This window comes from Bactrocera neohumeralis, chromosome 5, assembly GCF_024586455.1.
Source record: "Bactrocera neohumeralis isolate Rockhampton chromosome 5, APGP_CSIRO_Bneo_wtdbg2-racon-allhic-juicebox.fasta_v2, whole genome shotgun sequence".
NCBI lineage: Eukaryota > Metazoa > Arthropoda > Insecta > Diptera > Tephritidae > Bactrocera > Bactrocera neohumeralis.
This window is the reverse complement of record NC_065922.1, coordinates 22,115,204-22,139,459: the sequence shown is the minus strand read 5'-3', so window position 1 is coordinate 22,139,459 and position 24,256 is coordinate 22,115,204. Positions and strand designations below refer to the sequence as shown.

At 38.9% G+C, this 24,256-nt stretch overlaps 1 protein-coding gene across 2 annotated transcripts in view; it reads left to right on the top strand.

Annotated features, from left to right (window-relative positions):
* LOC126760136 (uncharacterized) overlaps window positions 1-24,256 on the top strand; it is a 271,609-nt gene that overhangs the window by 26,488 nt on the left and 220,865 nt on the right. For both annotated transcript variants that reach the window (XM_050475571.1, XM_050475570.1), the window contains one exon: window positions 17,624-17,685. The gene's annotated coding sequence lies outside the window, so the exon portion shown is untranslated. The remainder of the gene's footprint in view (window positions 1-17,623; window positions 17,686-24,256) is intronic.

Genomic DNA, 24,256 nt, shown 5'->3' with positions numbered 1-24,256 from the left:
ACTGCGATATTCGCCGTGGCCAACGCGTAAAGGACCATAAATCTTCCATAAAAACTTGCTCTCGAAAACTGGTAACGCCGACTCATCGAATGATGTCATTGTCCATTCCTCCGCACCATATAGTAGGACGGGAATGAAGAGGGACTTGTAGAGTTTGATCTTTAGTGGGCGAGAGAGGATTTTGCTTATCAATTGCCTACCCAGTCCAAAATAGCACTTGATAGCGAGAGTGGTTCTGCGTTGGATTTCAAGGCTGGTGTTGTTGTTCTTGTAGATGCCAAGATAAAATTATCTATGACTTCAAAGATTGTTTGATGACAGGAGATATTTCGTCTTGTGCTCGTTCACTACCGGACCCATTTGCTTCGCTTCCTTATCTAGTCTGAAAAAATCAGAACTAACAACGCGGATGCTGAGGCCATTGATATCAATATTATTGGTGTACGGCAGCAGTTGTACACTCTTATAGAAGATTGACACTCTTATAGAAGATTGCACCTTCTCTATTCAGATCTGTAGCTCGAACTATTTTCTTCAGGAGTAGATTGAAGAAGTCACACGATAGGGAGTTCCCTTGTCTGAAACCTCGCTTGGAGTCGAACGGCTCGGAGAGGTCTTTCCCGATCATGACGGAGCTTTTAGTGCTGCTCAACGTCAGATTACACAGCCGTATTAGCTTTGCAGGGATACGAAGTTCAAACATACCGGTTCGACTGTTCCTTTTCGTGCTATCGAAGGCGACTTTAACATCGACGAAGATGTGGTGTGTGTCGATCTCTCTTTCAAGGCTCTTTTCCAGGATTTGGCGCATAGTGAAAATCGGGTCGATAGCAGATTTTTCAGGTCTAAGGCCACACTGGTAAGGTCCAATCCGTTTTTTTGACGGTGGGCTTTAGTCTTTCACACACTACCCGCGATAAGACTTTGTATACGATATTAAGAAAGCTTATCCCACGATAATAGGCGCAGATTGAAGGGTCCCCCGTTTTTGAATTGGGCTTTTTTAACGATTATTCAGATTTAAAAATCGAACATTTCTCGCATATACATTTTTATGGAAAAAGCGACCCGCTCTAATATACTATCTAATAATTCCTTAAACAGAAATACTAATATTCTCATTCAAACGCGCTGCGTCATAATCAAATGCATTTTTGTGTACTCGCCTGGCATTCTATTGCCATGCTTATGTGTATCATAAGTATGTATGTATGTATTTATATGTTTGTTGGCAATAGGTATGCTTGTGGGTCTATGACCTGAATTTGAATTATTGCCATAGTCGAAATTTCGGAATGGCATAATTTACTAGCTTTCATGGAAATAAATGTTTTGGCTGCCCAAATTTGAGCAAACACACACACATATACCCATGCATAGATATGTGCTTAACAAAATGCTTGTAAATACATTAGGTGCGCAGCGTTGCGTTGTGGTGACGGCAGCGATACAATTGTTCCAAATTCACAGCAAGCCATTATCGGCGGAGAGCATCGCTGTTAAAGGCCAGTCGTGCCAGCAGTTACCTGGCCGGGAACTATAGTCATGGAAATGAATGTATGCCAATACACACACACATACACATTCAAAAACTGTCTTCCTGGCTGTTTTTACCTTCCGCCCGCTGTTCCGAAATTGTGCAAGCATTGTTGAGAGACACAGCCACACACACATATGTACATGTGTAGGTATCATCACATATGCGCATGATTGTTGTTCTTGTTGTTGCGTTGAAATGCGCACGACGGCGCAGAATTTCACTTATCTCCGGGTCTTTCCTGTCCGAAATGCAGCTCACTGCTATAATAATAACGATAACAACAACAACAGCGGTAGCGACTAACAAAATTTTACCAACAGCTGCGCTATTGTGCCGCCATTAAAGCGTTTGTGGATGTGTGTGTGTGTGTGTTTGTGTGCGCATTTATCTGCCTGTGACAATCTTTGTTTGGCCGTTTCCGCGGTTAAGTTCAGTCAATTCGGCCATTTCGTTTGGGCTCTTCTGTTGTATTCGCCCGATTTGCTCGACGGCCGTAGCTTTTTTCGCATTATTGTTGCTGTTGTTGCTAGTTTCTTTACGCTGTACATTTCGTTGAGCGTTTTAAGGCAGCATATATTTTTCTCAAACAAAATGCTCGCAAATTTTCGTATAATTGCTGCCCGAAACACACACGCTTGCTTCGAAGCCGAAAAATACCTTTTGAGTGCCGAACAATGGACTTTAATTACTTTACTTCATATAGTTTTCTTGAAGCGTGTTTCTTTTGTTGTTTGCTTGTAAGGGTGCCTCCATAATAGAATAAACTTAGATGAACATCATTAACCGTCATTGAAAGGTAACCGAAACCAATTTCATAATATTATAATTGATGTAATCACATTAGAGGTTGGCCCGTATGATGGTTTCTGGCAAAGGTATTGTTTGTTTTCATTTAATTTTTATTCTCATTTATTTTTTTTTTACCTCTAAATAAATGATATGCCCAACTTGTTTACAAACAGTTGGTAAAAAGTGAAAATTAAAAGTTCGCAAAAAATATAAAGATAAAGGTAGTTGGAAGAGACAAATGTGCATGGCGCAGAGTTGAGATCTTAAGTTAACATTGTCCTATCTTGAGAACGGTTTGATAGATTTCTTTGACTATTATAGGGTAAGCTTAGGAGGCACAAATTTAACTAGAATCATCAAAAAGTTCCGAAACTTTCTATGTTTCATATTGAAAAATATCATCAAACTTAGAAGTTTTTTTGAAAATTACTAAGATTTTCATCTTAATCCTGGCTTTGCGACCATTTGTTTAGCTTCATCACGCTTGGACCATGATTTTTTTGCACATTATTGTTGTATTTGATCCACTTGTCGGCTCCTGTTAGCATTCGCTTCAGAAATGGTTCGATTTCATTTCGTTTCAGCAAAGAAACGCAGATGTTAATTCAGTCCATTAAATTTTTCACAGACAATTCATGTGGTACTCAAACATCGAGCTCCTTTTTATAGCCAGCCTTTTTTAAATGGTTCAAAACCGTTTGATGATGAATGTTAAGTTCCTTAGCGATGTCATGGCTGCTTATATGACGGTCCTGGTCAATCTTTTCCATAATTTCATCGAATTTTTCAACGATAGTTCGACCAGAGCGAGGTGCATCTTTCACATCGAAATTTCCAGAACGGAAGCGAGCGAAACATTGTTGTGCTACACGAACTGATACAGCATCGTCTTCGTAAACTTCACAAATTTCATTGGTGGCTTGCGTGGCATTCTTCCCTTTTTTATACAAAAATTTAAAATATATCGAATTTCTTCATTATTTTCACCCATTTTTAAACAGCTGCAACCTTTTTTCAATTTCCCCGAATTTAATTTTTTTTTGGTTAAATTAAGCTCACCTTTCCAACACTTTATGATATGAAACAATGTGATTGAAAAATTGGTAAATAGTCATCTCTAAGAAAGGCTTGTCCAAGAGCATAAAGCTCTTAATTGTAACGGGAAGGTGTTCCACCTAACGGTTTTCCTGTCATCAGATAGAAAAAGTTGTACCTCGCTTTCAACTATTTGAAAAAATATTTCGATTTTTGGATATTGCAGAAAATTGAATGCCCCAAAAATCTAAACGGATATTGAAATTATAAAAATATTTCACGAATTAATTTCGCCTTAGAATATTTGTATCTGATTAAGTTCTAGTTATTTTGGGTCTAGTTGAATACTAATTACCCCTCTACTAGTTACTTACTAGTTATTTTATCTTAATTTATAATTATTTACAAGAGTCTTTGAACTTGCGCCATCAGTTGGCCTTATAACACTAAATCCAAATCTAGATATAGGCAACTAGGAAGAGCTGTATTCTTACGAGCTTATCTCCAATACATATTGAGATTGCGGTTGTTATCGAGACTATAGTGTAATTGACTTCCAGCTGAACATTTAAGTTAAAATCTATATTACAAAATACTTGACGCCGCACTACTCACATCCTGCAAATAACACTACCTTTTGTTTAATAAATTTACAATACATTAACTGCGATTTTAACAAAGCAATCATATTTGCAATGCAGCAGCTGGTATTCAAAAGCAAAGCCGATACAATTTAAAGAGATTTAATTAAAATGCTATTAAATAAACATAAACAGTTTACCGAAGCCAAGAGAGCGCTTTATGCGAAAACAATATTTTATGGCGAAAAGTACAAAACAAATACAAAATATTGCAAAAAAATGTGGTAAATAATACAGTAACGCTCAAAAGCACAAAAAGTGTAAACAAAGACTCGGCAAAAGCTGGAAAATTAACGGTAATGCAATTAATAAAATAACTAATTAAACAACGCTGGATGATTTAAATTTTATTAAGTGAAATTGTTTCAAGTGGGCTATTGAAAAAGTTGGTGAACTAAATATTATATTCACCCGTAGAGTGCTTTTAAGGGATTGTAGGCGCAGCTTTCGGCTAATTTTGGAACAATTTTTCACTAAATAGTTGATGAAAGTCTTTTAAAATTAAAGAATGAAGTCACTGATAGTTCTGAAGTTTTCACTCGATACTTTTTTAAAAATGGTCTCGAATGGTTTATAAGTCTCTCATTATACCCGTCCTAACATATTACAGACATACATATGGAACATGACGAACCAAGATGAGTTTTTTTGTTTTTGATTTTGGAGGGGGAATTTTCGAAAGATTCCGTCATTTATTCGGACAGTATGCACAATTCATATTGGTCGCTGAAGCGGTAACCAATACGCCAACGTTCTAAACTCTTAACTCCATTGTCATTGCTTGTTCTTTGCCCCAGGCATTACATCGCGAGGCCAAGCTTAGCCTATTGGCTCGTCATTCCCACCATTCTGGCCTGCTCCTTATTTATTTTTCTCATTTCACTGCGTTCTTTTCTTCTCAGCTCTTTTAGAACTAACTAACACACCACGCTCTCTCGCTATACGACACTAGTTTCGATTCAGTTATAAACCTCACTATGTGGGCCGGTGTCACTCGTTCCGTTGTCAATTTGTCTAGATCGGCTTTCTCCTTTTCATACCGCCGGCAGAAAAAGAAGATGTGCAGCGCGTTTTCTCCGCTGATTTCGCAGAAGAAAAAATTCGTCCCGTCGTCATGGCCATATTTGTAGAGATACTCTCTAGAACACCCGTGCGCCGGCATGTAGAAATCTATTTCAATATCCTTTCTATCTAATCACGTTTGTAAACTTTTAATAAGACTGCTGATCCATATCCTCGCTGTAACTGCATTCCATCGTTGTTGCCATTCATTGAGACTTGTTTGCCTCTCATCCTTCCACACCTCCACCCCTAATCGCCTGTCCAGTCTTGGGGACCTGTCGTATACTCTTTTAAGTTCTAGGGCTGGTTCTCATAAGGGCGCCGCGTACATCAAAATTGATTAGCTCACCTTGGCACCAACCAGAATGAGTAAGCACCTAATAGAATCGAAGAAGATCGAACCACGACCTGCATAAGCTCTACGTTAAAAGCTAAAATTCCAACGAATGTGCTGGTTAGTCCATGGAAGGTGGTACTCCAGCGAAAATTTCGTTCGACTGAAGGCCTATGGGTGGAGAACGGAAGTAAAGGCGCCCACACATCCAACGAAGGGAGCCTGTCTGCACTTGGAATGTACAGCTGATGTTACCTCGCAAGAGATAGAGGCACCTGACAAAGTTGACTGTTCTCGGTCCAGTCGGACCACGGTTTTAGAGCGAAAGAAGAAGAAGAAGAATCTTGTCATAGGAAAAAATGGCTACTTTGAAACTGGTTACTCATGGTATAGTTTAGGTTAACCTTGGACTAAAATGATAATGGGTTTTAAACTAGTAATTATGAAGTAGTTGTCAAACTAGTTACATTTGGACTAGTAACAAAAATTTATTTAGAAGCCTCTAACAAGAATATGCTCCTTGCCTCATCCTATCATATTTTTGACATGAAAAAACTCGTTCTGTGCTACCTCAGTAAAATCAATTTGCATTTGTACCGTACCTGCAGGATGCTGCTAAATAATGGCACGTTAAATATAAAAGCAAAACATGAATGGTTGCACGAAAAAACGCTTGAGTTGACACTTTGCTGGAGTGCAAACAAATAGCTTTAAAGTCACACAAAAAATGATATCCACAATTATGGGCACAAAAATGACACAAGTCTAGACTCAAGAGCTTTGACAGCGCGCAAATTGACATGGCGCAAAGCCAAAAAAAACTCATGCAGAAATATCTGTATGCATGTATGCGCGAATTTGTCAAAACACTCCAGTCAAGCGCTGCCACTGCTGCGCCACTAAGCGTGCGCGCCAACTTGCCGAAAGCGCACCGTCACCCAAGGCGCTGTGACGCTTGTATTTCGTTTGCCTTTTTCAAATGTTTATTTGGATAAATGCGAATTTAGCGCATTTTGTATTTTCCTGTAGCTTCGCACTCGAGTAAAGTGTGTTTTGACGGCGTTCGGATGCGCGGCTCTTAAATGGAGACATATGTACATACATGCATACATGCACATATACAAGAATAAAGACCGCACACAGCCAGCAGATATGCATTGGAGGTGCTGAATGAATGCGCGTTTGTTGTTTTTGTTGGGCTGCGTTGTAATTTCTGCGGCGCGCCATTTCAATTTTTATCTGGAGATTTCTTTATAAGATTTCAATTTCAATTATTAGCGCTCAGCTTTTGCTTTTTTTTGTGCGTCAAAATGAACTTCTGCGCTGGCACGCGCAAATGCCTATGAATCGTTTCCATTCATCGGAAGCAGAGTGAAGCACAAAAAATAATGAAATCTGCGCACTTGAATTGGATTTTCTGCTTTTCATTATTTCTTTCGCCATACGCTTTTTTTCATAAAAGGTTTCTGCGTCTATAGAGTTAACGATTTTGAGATTAATAAACAACATGCTGTGCCGCGCATGAAACCATTAAAATGTCTGAAGTTGAAAAGCAGGCGTGAGAGAGGATGGGAGAGCGCGCGGCGAGACGCAGCGCACACGTTTGTCGGCATTTACGCGGCGGCCCGCAGCTGAAAAACATCAATTCGGAAAGCCAACACATCACAGTTGAGAACAGTTGAAGTGCCTGTACGCAAAAAGTGACAACAACAAATTCATACATTTATGTAGGTAATGCAAAAAGCAACCCTGTATTAATTGTTGTACTAAATGCGGCATATGTGGCAGATAGGCCGTCAGCGCGCGCTCGCCACCCCCAATCAAACATAACAAATGCATACTAAGAGCACCTCAACCAACATCAACAGCACTGACACCACCACCACCCTCACCATGGCCACCTCAGCGACCACTCACTCCTAAAACAGTTGCTATCATTGCCTGTCACCCCTTCGCCTGTCAACAGCAGCAGCAGCAGCGCGCACTTACAATGCCTGCACAGAGACAACAAATTGTTGGAGCTGGAGCTGAAGCATTCTCATGCGTTCCCATGCGTTTGGCGAAAGGCCAAAATGGCATGACACAACAATGCGCACGAAAACAACGAGTGCACGAGTATCTCTCACACACAAAAACTTTCGCTTGTACCATACAATACTTATATCCTTTGCTATGTTTCGGGTGGTGGTTGTTGCTCCATGCACTTGTTTCTGCCCCGCCTGCCACAATTATTCAGTTACCCTCTTCGATTTCATTACATTTCGTTTCATTTCTCATGCCAACTGCATATTTTTGTATGGAAATTTCCACCCTCACAAATGATGGGCTATCGAAACATGAAATTAACTCGCCTCGCGTTATGCCTTGTGATAGATGCGGCTGCAATTTGGGGTGGTTGCAAGGAATTAAGTGCGGAGTGGGAAATCATAATTCAGGCAATGTTCATTATTTGGTTACAAAAAAGGCATTTTTCTCCAACAAATTGTGCGTTTCGTATGCATGGCATGTACCATCCAGCACATTTCAGGCATTCTCTGAAATGCAAGCTGACAGTTGGGGGAGAATTTTCCTCATAAGTATTGAATTTCCACCCATCATGTATTGATACCATGAAAATACATTTCATTATGCACAAAATTTGTATCTTTAACTGAAGCTTAATTGGACAGAATCCTTAATTATATTCCACGATAAAGCTAAAAAAGGTCTAATAAACAGTCAGATGGTCAGCAGCGGTTTTCAGCTATCATATAACTATGAGTTTGGGTTAGTTCTTACTTTTAGTAATGAAACAAAATTAATAAAGTTATAAAATTGTTTTTTCTTGAAAAAAAAAAAAACTTCTACATTAACTCACCACCTGGTTTACGATGACTGGATATACCCGAAGTATGTAAGTAAGTATGCGTCACACGAAAATAACTGGCGACCTGATTCAACAGCTTGTTGTATTTCTACGCCTGTCACATTGTCATGACTCACGACAACAAAAAGGTCAGTCGACACGCTCGTCAGCAATAAACCGCATGACTGAGAGTTCAGTGTTATATGCCTCGGGAACAGACTAAAATAGAAAAATTAAAAATTACCGAGTTTGTACCATATTTTTTAATGAAAAATCGAAGTGTTCCTATTCTCAGAAAATGTCTGACATATTGTATTTTTCGTAACTAACCGTAACTCTGACGAGGACATCAACTAGCTGGGCAGTGGCACCTTCCCAATTAAGTGACCGGACATTCCAAGTGCATGCCCTTAAACCGTAATCCTTAATATGTTTGCAGGGGTCGTCATCAAAAGGGTGGCCTTTCAACCGTCGCTGTTTTGTTCGTTTTGGGTGTTTTTTTACGTAGCGGGTCCCAAAACCATTGCACAACCTCGGGGATTAATGTTTCACTTCTTACTTTAGCTCGCCTTCAAACGGATGGTTTTTGACTACCCTGAGGGTACTTGGTTTGAGACCGGATGTCGTGAGCTACTCACTTGCATGATCTTCTATATATGGCTCCATCTTCGCTATTGTGAACTGGGCTGTAACCGCGTAAGCGGTGTCTAAGTCAGTAAATAAGAAGGAGAAAGGTAGGTAGCTAGGTAGAATGGCTGTCTGACGACACATCTAGGCTTTTAGGAGCCACATTGTGAAACCAACAAGACTAAGATCCACTCAAGCCATTGTACCCTCTCTGAACCAATCTATGCTTCAAGTTCTGTTAACGGAGTTCTTATCTCATTCATTGTGAATGTTAATAATCGGCATGTGCGATCTATATTCCCTTCCTGCCACGTTTGCCTGCTTGATGAAAGAGGTTAAGAATGCCTCCGCCAAGACCCCGCTATATTTGTACCATGTTTGTCTTTTCTTTAATAGCCAGAGGCATATAAATTTCCAAAGTCTAAATGTAAGGTGGTGCCCGTTCTGGCTAATTCATCTGTTACACGGTCACCAGGAATATCACTATGTCCCGAAACATATTGCAAGGAATTCCTTCACTAAGAGAATTTGGTGATATTCATATATTCGAATACAAAAGGAAATTCTACATAAGGCTGACACACAACATAACGCAATAAAACCTCATGGACCGAATTTCCATCTGCGAATCGCTGCTGAAACGCAAAAAAATATTCCATGAGCTGCTCCTCTGCAGCCAAACTCTTCATCCGGACTTGTGCTGTCCACAATTGAGCCGCTTGAATGAAGCAATCGCCAAGAAGCGGTCAGATTTAGCAAATACATATGTAAAAGAGAAATTATATTCCTACAGAACAACGACAGGTCACACATATCGATTGTGCGTCGTTAGAAGCCCCAGATCGGGCGGGTGGCTCTTAATCATCCACTGCATAGTTCGAATCTGGAACCAAGTGATTACCACCTGGTCCTGTTGATGGGGAATTATTTTCCTGGTAATAATTCGACTCAAAAGATTGTGAGCATCGACTGTCCCAGAATTTTTGCCTATATGGACGAGGGAAGAAAGACGAGAGCTTCTATGAGAGTAGCTTTATGGCAAAACCTTCAAACCTGCAACAAAATATCGCACAAAATGGTGCATATACGACCTAAGACGGGCCATTAATGGCATCTATCAAACATATGTAAATATTTATAAACGAACGAAGAAAGAGTCTTAGACATATGTATGTATATGTGTATGCCTATAGTAGTAAATATATCGACAATCGAAATATATTTGTTCGTTTGTAAGTAAGTACGCCCGTTAAAAAATTATTTCCCGATAACGGCATTTCGACTTCATTTTATTTACTTTGATTTTCTTTCGAAAGCGCGCTAACATCAGTTGCGGCACGTTTGTTTAGCGCACGGTAAATGTGATACAAAATTGCAACCCACAAAACGAAGACATAAAATCAACAATAAAACCGAATTGATACACATTAGGCTAGATATTGCGCGAAGGAGTCAGCATTTACTTTTGAATGGCTTTTTCAGTCACAGTGTGTGGTTAGAGCATGTACCGTTACTGCCATCACTACACAAAACGAACAAGTTATAGACTCAGTTACCTTATCAGCTACAAGACGCCAGCTATTGTGTTTGAGAAATCCGTCCCACCACCCCGTGCTTTTCAGCTGCTTGAGTTGAGTGTATCGCACTCTTCTTATATCCAATCTATACAGTTCATTGTTTGGATTCGCGTCTGCCTAAAATATGTGTGTTTGTTTGCGTGGCTGTACTTCGTCTCTTGTAAGGATTTGTGTGCTTTTCCACGTTGCAATTTTTATGAGCGTAATAAATCTAACGCAAGATCGTGCATATTATGAATAAATACACACACACCAACCCACAAGCTCTGACACGCCTACATCGCCACACATACATATGTATGTACGTGTGTTGCATGGAGCCAGTACTTGGCAAAATTTATAGTTTCCTTTCCAGTTTAAAGCCAAGAAATCGAAAGAAAGCAAATCGCTGCAGTCATAAAGGGTCGTGAGGCTGGCGGGAAGTCTGTATATATACATACATATATACATATGTATTTATATGAGCATATGTATGTATGTGTGTTATTATGTCTTTTTTTTCACATTAGCACAGCTCGTTGGCGCGCAGGGCGTGGTCACCGAAGATAAATTTCTTATTTAAGTTTCAAAATGCGTCGGATTGAGTGGGTTGTTTTTATTTCAATTTTCTTTTCTACATTTTTATTATTGTTGTTTGTGGTAAACAAGTGATTTACTCCTTTGTGCTGTGTGGCAAATAAAGTGAGTGATAAAAAAAGTATGTGAATCAATATTAGGGAGTTTAGGGGTTAATGCAAGTAATTGTTTTGTGGCATATGGCTTTATTTGTCGGCCCTGCGGGCGAGCGTATGCATATATGACTATGATATGAGTACATGTTTGCATTTCAATTTCACGCGGCACACCCCTTTAGACCATGTAATTTACAGCGCCCTCAAATGAGCTGCTGCTATTGTACCGCATAACAGTTTTATTGCCGATTTAAAGAAACGTAAGTTGGAGATCATTAAGGAGTTATTCATACATACTTATGTAAATAGATGCAAGAAAAAATTGGTTTTTTTTTGCAAAGGCATTTTATTTTATAAATTAATAAGATTAATATACATATGGTCTGGCAGTGAACGAGGGCAACACGAAATATCTCCTGTCACCAAACAAACAGTCGTCGCACTCGCGACTTGGCTCTCACGACACTGTTGACAGTCATAACTTTGAAGTTGTAGATAATTTCGTCTATTTAGGAACCAGTATTGACACCACCAACAATGTCAGCCTGGAAATCCAACGAAGGATTGCTCTTGCCAACAGGTGCTACTTCGGACTGAGTAGACAATTGAAAAGTAAAGTCCTCTCTCGACGAACAAACGCCAAACTCTATAAGTCGCTCATAATTCCCGTCCTGCTATATGGTGCAGGGGCTTGGACGAGTTTTTGAGAGAAAAGTTCTGCGAAAGCTTTATGGTCCTTTGCGCATTGGCCACGGCGAATATCGCATTCGACGAAAACACTCCAGCTCTGAAAGTATTCGACGCAGTACCCGACGGGGAAGCAGAGGAAGAGGAAGACCTCCACTCCGTTGGAAGGACCAAGTGGAGAAGGACCTGGCTACGCTTGGAATATCCAATTGGCGCCACGTAGCGAACAGAACAAACGACTGGCGCGCTGTTGTTAACTCGGCTATAATCGCGTAAGCGGTGTCTACGCCAATTAAGAAGAAGAAAAATATACATATATATTAGGGTGTGCCATTTTGAGACAACCTTTTTTTTCAACTGAAAAACAGGCTCAAAACTTTCGAAATGTGTAAAAAAAAGTCACTCAAAAGATGAGCTCTTAATATTAAAAGGTGCCTCTTTCAAATTTTCTGCTTTCCATATAAATTACATGAAAAAAAAATCATTTTTTTTTGTGGTGGTTATTGTACAGAGGTTATTATATGTGCATGCGATGGCTGCCAGTAGTGATGGTAAACTCGATTCCGATTCTATGTCTCCAACAATCTAAAGTTTTGACGAACCGAGTGAGAAAACAATCGATCTTCAGTTTGTCGACTCCTTAGAGTCGATTAAGAATCGATGGATTCAGACATTCGAAAAATCGATTATTTTACGAGAAAACTCGATTTTCGAGTAGAATACAAACAAGAGGTGTTGTGGTGAACTTTGGTAAAACGACCTGGAGGCCACACACAAAGGAACTTCTTTCAATTTGCGATACCAGATGGATTTCAGTTCCTAGGTAAAGAGAAGTACATCCGTAAGTTGCAATGTATGTCATATAACTTAAATGTTTAAAAATGTTCTATCTCGGAACCTTTTAAACTTCTTAATATTTACAAGACTCCAACAATCTAAAGCGACCTGACGAACCGAGATGAGAAAACACTTGGATTACTCTAGGAACTGTTCGAAAGATTTTTGAATACACCCACTTAGACTAAGAGTACCGAAGAAGATGGAACCGTGAACTGTATGAGAACTGCGGCGACATGGATACGGCTAAGCGCAAAAAAAGTTCAACGAATGCGCTAGTTAGGCCATGTCGTACGCATAGAAGACGAAGCGCCAACGAAAAGACTCTGCAATTCGAGACCTAAACAATGGAAGCTGGAACGAACACGCAGCTAATGGAAGGACCAAAAACGTAGAGACCTGTCTGCACTTGGGATGTACAACTGAACTGACCGCGCAAAGAATTTTGTGCCATCGGTGCAGACCGACTGATTTCATATAGGTTAGGTTAAACTGGTAGGCCAATAAGCCACGCATAGACCATTTTTGGTCCTTTGCGATACCAGATGGATTTCAGTTCCTAGGTCCAAGAGAAGTAGTCATCCGTTAGGATGCCTGCGATTGACGCGAGTTTTTACTGTATGTATTGTATTCATATAACTTAAATGTTTAATTCCAATTGTACTTTTTTTTATCATTTCAATAATAGCGATCTTTACAAACTTCTAAGCAAATAATGAAATAATAACCTTTACAAGACTTGCAGAAATTATTGAACTAGTCTGAAATGCGCAATAACTGAAACTTCTACCAGACAATACGATCCTTTTTCAATCAACACATTTACAGTTTAATATATTATATAAATCTCATTATTTTCTCCAGTATAATTTAATATACCCTCCATTAGTTTAATATGTCCTACATTGTAGCGGTCTGTAATTATTGACTTCTATCATACTAAATAATTTACCTTCTACACTCCTGTTTTGTTATGAGGTTTATATGCCTTCAAAAGCTTTCGCACACAATTTATCTCTATACTACCACTATCTTCGTTTGTTCTATTTTAGGGGCCTACCGTTTACCTAAAAACTTGTATGTATTATTGCACACTTCCCACAGGGGAAGAACATTTATGGTATTCAGACAAACCTACCGCCACACTTTACCAAAAGTAAATTATTTTCGCATTCCCAAAATGTCTGGGATGGCATTTGTAAAGCCATTGCTTTGAGTAAATGCTTTCGAGCACCGCTGGTTAACCGAACAAAAGCTAGTAACGTTTTGGCACTTAGCGCCACAAACAGCTGTGACTTTAGCCCGAAACGCTAAATGTGCGCCATTAAGCTCCTAGCGAGCACACCTATGTGAGAACACACATTTCTATATATCCATATATACACACCATATGTGGTATAGTCATTAATATATGCATGTGTCGACTTTTTGTTGGCTCACATACGCTTAGGCCACACTAAACCGTGCAAATGGTGACAATATACTTTTTGGAATAAAGTTGAACTTGTGGAACGGTAAGGGAAGTTACGACACAAAAACGCTTCCTCAAATGTGATGTTCATACGGACTTAAGCTCTTCTGCCTTCAGTTGAAAAGCTTTTCATTTCAAATTTGGTTAGTTTTTTGCTGTCCTTATACCCGCATATTATTTTAATCTCTTCACTTCACTTAAAATGTGATGGATTCATGTATGCGTTATGTAATACATTTTTAAAGGTTAAGTAGATAGAGGAAACTGTGAATATTCTATTTATTATTATAAAAATAATATTTAGTTGTTGGAGAGAATAAGATGGTACTTTGACGGAACCGCAATCGCTGAGATTTGGAAGAATATGTTTTTTCAGGTTCGTACACAGAAATTGAAGATTTTTTTTCACTTCTTGGTAATTTTTACGTAAAGGGCTTACTTGTAGAATTTTAACAGGGAACCTCGAAATTGCTTTAAAAAATCATTGCTTGGCCTTTGAGTCATATTATCGGATAGAAAATGTATCGTATTTGACTTCCAAGGTACGACTTCTTAAGGAAAGATGTTAGTCGAGTATGGAGCGAGGCTCTTTACGGAGAGGGCTTAGTTGTAAAACTCTAATAGGGGACCTGAAGATTGCTTCAGAAAAAGTTGCTCGAGATTTGCGTTATCTTATCAGACAGAAAATGAGATTGGCACAAGTTTGTAATATCTAGAAGGAAACGTTGGATACTCTTACTGATCAGCGTAACGAGGTATTCGATTATATCTCTATATATATGTGAATTAATCCCTCAGTTTTTGAGATATCGCTCTGAAATTTTGCATGCTACTTTTTCTCTTAAAGAAATTGCTCATTTGTCGAAACTAACGTTATCGGAACACTGTTGCATATAGCTGCCATAAAAACTGAACAATCGAAATCAAGTTCTTATATGGAAAACTTTTTTATTTGATAATAAATCTTCACGAAATTTAGCATGGTTTATTGACGAAGCCAACGGTACAATTTCCAGAAATTATTTTTCAAATCGGACCACTATAGCATATAGCTGTCATACGAACTTACCGATCAAAATGATCCTTTTATATGGAAAACATTTTTATTTGATAAGATAACTTCAGGAATTTCGTCACGGATTATTTTCCAAGGCAATGCTACAACTTCCGAAGAAATTGTTCAGATCGGACCGCTATGGCATATAGCTGCCATATAAATTGATCTACCAAAATTAACTTAAAGATCTTTTTATACCATTTTCTACTAAAAAGAATGCTTCTGTGAAAGATATTTTAGTTCGGTGTGGCTCATTTGAATTCTGTATGGACATAATACCAATTTTTTCCTGCAGGGCATGTACTAAAAATTCGTCAACTTCTACCAAATGAGATCATCCTGCGTCACATGTGCCCGAGAGTTAGTCTCTCACCATTTTCAAGCAATAAAATTCGCACAGAAAAGTTTATTCTTCTCACTCTCACTGAGACCTTGAATTTACAAGCGTGTAAGCTGCATGCGTGTTCTTTTGGTCGCGTGCATTTCCTGCACACGAGTGGAATAATTTATGCAGCAGCATGTGCGCTGCAGAAACGGGTGCGTTCGCACAAAAAGTAAACGTTTTCGCTGAAAATCTTTTAAATTTGCTATTGTTGTTGTTCATTGTTGTTGGTGCACTGAATTATTGTTTAATGCCTCGTTGTTCTACTCGGTATTGTGTGTGCATAATTGCATGGCTATAACAATGAAAATAAATATAACAGTAAAATAAATACAAACACAAGCAAATGTGTGTATGCGTGTAGGAGAGTGTAAGTGTGTGTGTGTTTGACTTTGTTGTAGCAAAAAAATGCTCTTGCGCCCATATGTATACTTTCACACGTTCCCACCATCAAATACACACTTGTAAGTATTCACATCGATATGTACGCATGCATGTGTGTATGTGAATGTGCGTGTGCGCCTTCACACCCCCGCCAATGTCACTGACTCTTCACCGAAAATAAACAAATAAACAACCACCAGCAATCGACTGCTAACCGCCGACAAACAACGATCAAGCATCAAAGAAAACACCACAACGACGATCAACAAGCGTGGCATGCCAACAACAACAACAACTGTAACATACGCTATGTTCAAAAATATAACAATTAGTGTATGAAATTTGTTGCAACAGGACACTTTGCGACAGTCAACTTCTCAGAGTTCTCCTTTTTGTTGTACCACTGTGTTTATTGTTGTTGCTTTTTCGCTTGTTTGCTTATAATTTTGAGTTTGCCGCTTGTTCGCTGACGTCGGTCGCAACTTTTCCACTTGAGTTCCGCGCCATGAAATTCGAGTGTCAAGCGGCAGCTGCTCAAAACAGCCGAAGAGAAGAAAACAAATAACAACAACAAGCATAAACAAGCACATGTGGAGTCTCAAGACATGGAAATTGCCAAAAATATCGAGCGTCCGGAGCAAGCACTGTAATTACTTGATATACACCCTCCTTCATTTAATTTGGTTGATGTTTTGGTCTTTGAAGGACTTGAATGGGAAACTAATAAATGTGTGTGAATGTATTTATGCATGTATGTATGTGTGTAGCTGCTTATGTGTTGTATTTTTGTATGTTCTTGATACTCTCCTTCATATAAATACATAACTAAAATATCTGAAACATCTGCTCGCGCTCTCTCGATTTGGGTAAGATACCAAAGGGGTACAGCAACTCTTCGGCAATGCGGCTGCTATTGAAGCTTCCTTAATCTTGTTTATCTACTCCTCGTTCTTTAAAGTCTTTGCCTTGCTGTTATGGCGTATTTACCATTCATATGTATGTATATATATATGTACATTAAGGTGAGCCAAAACAAAATTAGTTATCGAATTTGTGAGTTAAAGTGAGCCTACATGTATACAGAGAACACTATATTACTGAAAGTGAGGTTTTATTGCCTTAATTTTGAAAGGTCGGTGAGCATTCGAAGTTTTACATTACAAAAAAAAAAAACAAAAAAAAAAGAAAAATTCGTTTTTTGTGCCAACAACTATAACATTTCAACCGTTTAAAATAAAGTTTTTTACATCACGGATGTTTTTCTATCTTAAAAAATCTTTCTTCAGGGATTTTTTATATACAATTATGTACATATATACCAGTTATATACCAGTTTTAACTCAAAAAATTCAACGTTCGATTTTTCCGGCTCACCTTAATGTGCATATTCATATATTTGGGCAGATCGCAAATTTTGCAACTGTTGCCGGATGTTCGGTATTTTATGACTGCAAATAAATAAAATTCTTTGCTTTGAATAAAAAAATGCTGATTAAAAAGTTGCTTAATAAACCTTTCAATGGTAAAGTCATTCGAACCGTTTGTATTCACAAAAACCTTTTGTACGACACTAAAGCTAACAAAAAATTATTACAAATCTACAGAAAATGTTATTTATTTACCAAATTCAATTTTTAAATTCAATTCATTAATTTATTTATTTATTCTAATTTTTTAATTTCAGTGTAATTTACTAAAGAACAAATCGATCTCAGATTTCACCCCAATCAACAATAGCGACATAAGGTAAGCAAATAAAATTTATATAAAAAAACATTATTGTCTTCTCAAAGTAATCCCGTTGTCGTCAATACACTTGCGCCAACATTTCTTCCAATCTTTGAAACAGTTGTCAAAGTCAATTTTTGACCTGCTTTAACGTGTTTTTTTCGGCTTCTTCTCACCTTTGCCACGATATTTGGCCGTTTCATCGTATGTTTCCGGGTCGCAAGCATAGACGCAAGACTCATCGCCATTAATAATACACCTCATGATATCCTGGTGGTCAGAAAGCATTGTTTTACTGACGTTAACGTGACGCTGTTGCCCAAATGATTATTTAAAATGGTTTTCATTGATCCTTTCGATATTCCAACGATATCAGTAAGAACTCTTACTGTTAATCGTCGATTCTCAAGCACCAATTCCTCAATTTTATTGACGTGTTTTTTAGTTGAATAATTTCACTCATCGTAAAAATCGCCGAATTCAGTTTATGTATTTCGGAAAGACAAACGTATTCTAAAGACTAAAAATTATTTTGATGTGACATTTGGCACAGATTAACGAACTATTGGAAAGGCTCCTCTGATACAATATGACAGCGTAGAACACCATTCTTGTAAAGCCAGAAATCATACTCAGATCAGAACTTAAAATTACACTACTCTAACGTTATTTTTTTATTGTGCCTCCAACTAATGACATCAAACAATAACTTTTTGAAGATATAGGGCTTCAACAATGGCTTGTAAATTATCATAACACCAAATGCGAGAATTTTGTTTATTAACGTAAACCACAAGTGAGCTCCAGCGCTGAACAAAATGCTCTTATGAAAATTGGGATCGATAGCCGGCTCGTTTTGGGCGCATTCATGGAACATGTGACGCGCTTAATGGTCCTTCGGCTTCAATTCTTGCATGAGTTGTATTTCTCATAGCTGCAAACCAAGATACTTCCGCGAAATCTTCTATATAGTAGTTAAGCACGGCTCCAATTATTGCGCGCCATAGTGAATTGAGTCATTCGTGACTACTTCGATACTCTGCTCCAATGTAGCAATAGCGCATTCGGTCCACTGAACAGCTTCGTTTCGAAATAGCATTAATATAGAGTAAACGTGGTGCCAAAGCGTTCTATCATTGCTCGCATCTGCTGGGCGACTACCTAAACCGAATATTGAATGCCGCGGGCAGTACGTTCATTATGAATTTACGAAACGAACTCAGTAGAAATCAAGTAAATTAGATAGATAAACGAGAAATGCACCGCGATCTTAGATCGCCACCACCCAGCCCCAGCATATTGATAAAGTCCAATATACTGCTGGTTACTAGCGAAGCGATGTGATCCTTATTCAGAAACATGCATCTAAAGGCCTTCAACCTGCGTCTTCAGAGTGTTATGCAGTCAATTATCAGGTGGTCTGATGTTTGTTTCAGGCTCCTTGAACCGACAATTTATGAAAGAAGCTATGTCCACGTTGTATAAGTGCTTTTTTAGCTTGCCAGTGTAGAATGCAACAAGTAGTCTGAATGGGTCCCTAGGCAAGTTGATTACATTTTTAAATCTGCTGAGGTTGAAACCATCCATTAACAACTTGGCATCGACTTGTAGTTGTTTCCAATACCTTTCCCTACCTACTCCTTCTACCTTGTGGAGCAGCTCCTTTATGGTATGAGGATCCTTCGGGTCCTACGATGTTAGTGGATACTGCTGAACGAGCCATCAGCCAGTCCATTCCCGATTATACCTTTGTGAACGGGCACCCAGATGTGGTGCACTTGGTTACGTTCCGCTAGGCCATTCAGCTATTCTCTACACTCCTGCAAAAGTAGCGATGGGATCTAATAGGCAGATATTGCTTTAAGTGCCGTTTAACTCGGTAAGTATGTTTATACGATCGTTGCGTTGGATATTTATCTCTATGCACCGACTTATTGCAAAGATTTCTGCTTAAAGATGCTCGAAAAACTTTCCATAGGTATGGAGAGTTGGGGTCCTACGACTCTTGCATCAATTCCTTCGACGTTTTCAAGCCGTCAGTGTACCGCTTGATTTTACCATCCCTAAGCAGCAGCTCGAGAGTGGAATCTAGTCTTGCTGCTGAGTGAAGCGTTGAACTTCTTGGTAAAGTTTAACCTTCTGGTAATGCTGTACCTTGGGAGAAGAGACAATGGTATTATAACAGCAGATAGTGTTATGCCCCTTGCTTCAATGTCGAGCTTTCCTGCAAAAAAGTTTTATTTCAAATTAATCCTCAAATTCATAATATTATTCGTCCTTGTGTCACTTGCTCTAATTCAACATAATATTTTTGAAATATTTATAAAATACAAATACAAATATCCCGTCTGAATGTGCGACAGATTAAAAGCTATCGCAACAGCGCCTCTACACGAGTGCGTGGATTACTCAAGGTTAACGGTACATGGCAAAAAATTATATATATACTTTTTTGTATTTCTTTAATATTTTTTGTCCTGTTGTTGTTTTTTTTTTGCATTCAATGTAACTGTGCGCTCGTTTATCGAGCTTAAGTAAAACAAGTTGGTTTTTCAAGTGCATAAAGCGCTTTCGGTTTGACCACACCACTCATAAACAGACTCATAAACGACGAACAATCCCTTTCGAGAGAAAAAAAGACCACATTGTGGCTATCAATGGAAAAGCTGCGTTTTTGCGTGCGCGTGTTGCAGAAACGGTAGTCATTACAACTTATTTAAATATTCGCATAATTCGCAATGCGTGGGTGTACTATATGTATGTATGTATGTATGTATGTATATGCAGCTGGGCTCACATGCTCGCATTTAAATAAGCCGCCGCGCATTTGCGCGCAATTCACACTCGCCACATTACAATAATTGCGCCTGTTGCCATTTTATTTGCTGCCACACTTCATTTTCTGCCTTTCATTCGCCATATTCTTTCGCGTTTTCCATTTGTTATTTTCTTTTTTTTATTTTATTTTGTTGTGCTTTGCAGCCGCAGCGCACAATCATTTCATTTTTAAATTATTATAACAGCCATACGCACCCACATACACACAAACGGCAGCGAAACCGTGCAAATTGCGTGCGCCTGTGCCTTGCCGCATCCTGCCGTTGTCAACGCGGCGTCGCTTCTTTTTCGCCATTTTCACTTTTAATTTTTTATGCATTTATTCTGTCGTTTTCGCCTTTTTTCAGGGCGTGCCGCCCATTTATGTTATTGCCACTTTTTGAACGAGCTGGCAATTGTTGCGGCCGCCGCGGCAGCTGCGTACGAAGAATTCATAAATGAAGGCCAGCAAGCGCACAGAGGCACACATTTACATATGTATTATATGTGTCTATATATTATTTATAAGCACAATATTGTTTGCTTATTTGCACACATTTCATATGTGTATGCGTGTGTGTGTTTGCGATAAAAACTGCTCACGCTGGCACGCAAGAGAAGCGAGCAGCAAGCAGCGCCGCCACCGCATGACTTTTGTTATTTGCTCGCGTTTTCTCATTAATTTTCGCAAACGTAGCGAAAAAATCACGCACAAAGCCCACACACACACACACTCACACATAGACGCGTGCGGCGGCATGCGAGTACATTTGCCTTGATATCCTTGCAGTGCGCGCCCCATACGCACACACTGCCACATGCTACTTGGCAGCTGTGCATGTTTCGCACACATTTTACTGATGCCAACACCGCCATTATCCAGCCGCCTATAACAACAACAACAAGAGCGAGCAACACTGTGCATACAGCTTAATAATTGTCGTCGTAATCGGTGCCGGCAACAGCCTTACCACCTGCAGCTGTCGCTCTGTGCTTATTTCATGGCCGCTTGACACGCATCCTGACACCTGCTGAGCCCAACAGCTTTGTGCTCGGCAGCAGTGCGGTGTACACATTGTGTCCAAAATTTGTAAAAAAAATATGCTTTCGGCATTAACATTTTCTGCTGTCACGGTTTTCAACGGACCCAAGCTGCTAGCTTTGTTCTTGCAACTTGGCGGCGCATGAGTGGGAGCTTTGCTTTTTGTTTATTTCCGCGTTCAGAACTGCTTTGCAGCGACAACTGCTGATTTATTACATCTACTCTTCTTGGAGGTATTTCGTTTTTTCAGGCGCAAATGTTACTGGAAAGCTTAATTTTTTCACCATCCATACATCAAATCGGACTTATGTCCGACAAAGTTTCGTGCTTATGAAAAATCAATAAAAGTGTGGATGCGGATGTCCCGTTGTTCTGAAGCTATTTTCTAAAATTTTCCACACAAGCTCCACAGTTACGCCGAACATTGACCTGTTAGGTATTCTGAAGCTATTTCGCGGCTACAAACCAGATATTCCACTACACTTTTCGGTCAATGGATCTAGCATGAAAAACGGTCAACAGTTAACCCTCACACTATAGTTTGGAGATTACCTGATGAACTTATGTTGAAACATCTCATAAGATCTTGCAAAATGACATCTCTCTTTCAAGAGAACTGCAGGCAGCTGCTGGTACAATTTTAAAGAAATCACGCTATACTAGCCAGAGAGGGTATCCTTGCCCCACTGACATCGGAATGGAATTGAGTTGGATCTCCATTGACGTCCTGTCTTTTAGCTCTGTACCAATGGACCTCGTGTTCGCTTAGCAACGACTAGCTCCTTATGGCCTATAGTATATATATATACATACATAAAGTAAAGGCAAGGCAGGCGATCCTCTGGACGACTTGCCTTGAGAAAAGTTCATATTGCCGAAGTCGTAGCGATTCTTACTAGAGACTGTCTAATAGGCATTCATGTCGTAAGGCTAAAAATCGTCTTAAAATTGTATGGAGGAAGATGAAGTGGTACTTTCTCCTCCATTGTCTGCTTTTGAAAGACTGAGACTGAAACATCTCGGTAGCCGGAGAACCAAAAGATATAGCGGAAGCTGACATTAGCCGCCTCAACAAATTTGTGATAGTCTCAAAGGTCTTTGTCTCCTTTTCATGAAATTTTAGGAACCACAACGGACCGGCGTTCAAAGCTGTCCAAGTGAGATCCCTGTTCGGATCGACCTCTTAACTTAGCTTAACCTAACGGTAAAAAAACATGTTGAGAGTGTAAAGTTTTCTGGAGAAATGCTCGGAAACATAAATTTTTGTTTGACCTGATCACCTTTATTGAAAAAATTCTTTTGGTGCTTATGTGTAATTTTTAGATCTAAAATCAGATATTTCTTCTATACAAGAACAGTCACACAATTTTCCTTAGATCCAAATAAAGTTGATTTTCGACAGGTGGACACCCGACAACTGACTTTATTTTTGAATAAAAACATTATACCGCTTCGGCAAGAACAATTGTGATGATATTGCAGTTATTTCTGTATCTAAGCACGGGGCAGATCTATACATACAACGTCTCAGTTCTGGACCATCGCTTCAGCTTTTATGGGTATATTAACATTTATGCCGTTCGACTGGGTCGGTACATTTAGGGTTCCGAATTTCTGGTTTAGTTAAACTTTTCGTCTCCCTCCTCTCTCTATCTCTCTCTATCTCTCTCTCTCTCTCTCTTTCTTTCAACAATTGCCTCTTTTATATATATGTTTTCTTCAAACAGACCCCGTTTATAGGTTCCGAACTTCGTCTCTCTTCACATCCTAATGTTCCTATATTTATATTTCATAAAATCTTATACCGTTATTAGGGTTCGAGCCTTTGCTGTCTCTCATCCCTTAGATTTTTTAGTCAGACTATATTATTCTAAAATTAGAGAATAATTTTTTCCCAACCATTTCTTAGTCAAATGTTTAAACTAAAATCGATAAATTTTGGCATTAGGGGTGTTCTTAATTGATAGATGATAAAAATTAATGTATGCAGATGTAAATTATTTCCCGAATAGCGTCTATATAGTTCATATTCCACGCTTTTGTTTTTATTTTTATTTTTTCAGATCTGTGTTTTTACATTAGGGGTGTTCTTACATATATTTTATATATTTATTTACATTTTCTGGTAATTATTATAATTATATGAACATATTTGCTTATTTATTACTGTCTACAAGTACAAGTTTGAAAAATTTAAAAAAAAAAGTATTAAATTTAGAGCAACCCTAATATTTTTCTATCTTACCAAATTAGCTGATTTTGTTCGTCACAAAACTGCTTAATAAGCGTAGGTGTAGTCGAAAAAATTTTAATTAACATTCAGCCTTAAGTGTTTGCAGTGATGCCAGATTTTTTTTATTTTCAAGCTGAGCAGCGTTTTTTAATTGCAAATTGCTTTGCATACAATGCAGTTTTTTTCTACACATTCACCTACATGTTGGCACAACTTACAAGAGTAAATTATATTGCGTTTGTTTGCAACATTAATTCACTCTCGCCGAGACACACGCGCTCATGGCACGGGACGCGCTCCAGCGCCATCAAAGTTGACAAGCAAGCGAATCAACAGAAGAGCGCGCACAAAAAAACAGCTTCGGGCGGCAGCTCAGGTGGCAACGTGGCTGACATAAATGCTTGCAACAGCTGACATACGAAAACACTGCACTTTGGCGACAACACTACCAACAACAACTACCACTTTTGAGTACAAGTAAGGTGGGTAATAAAAAG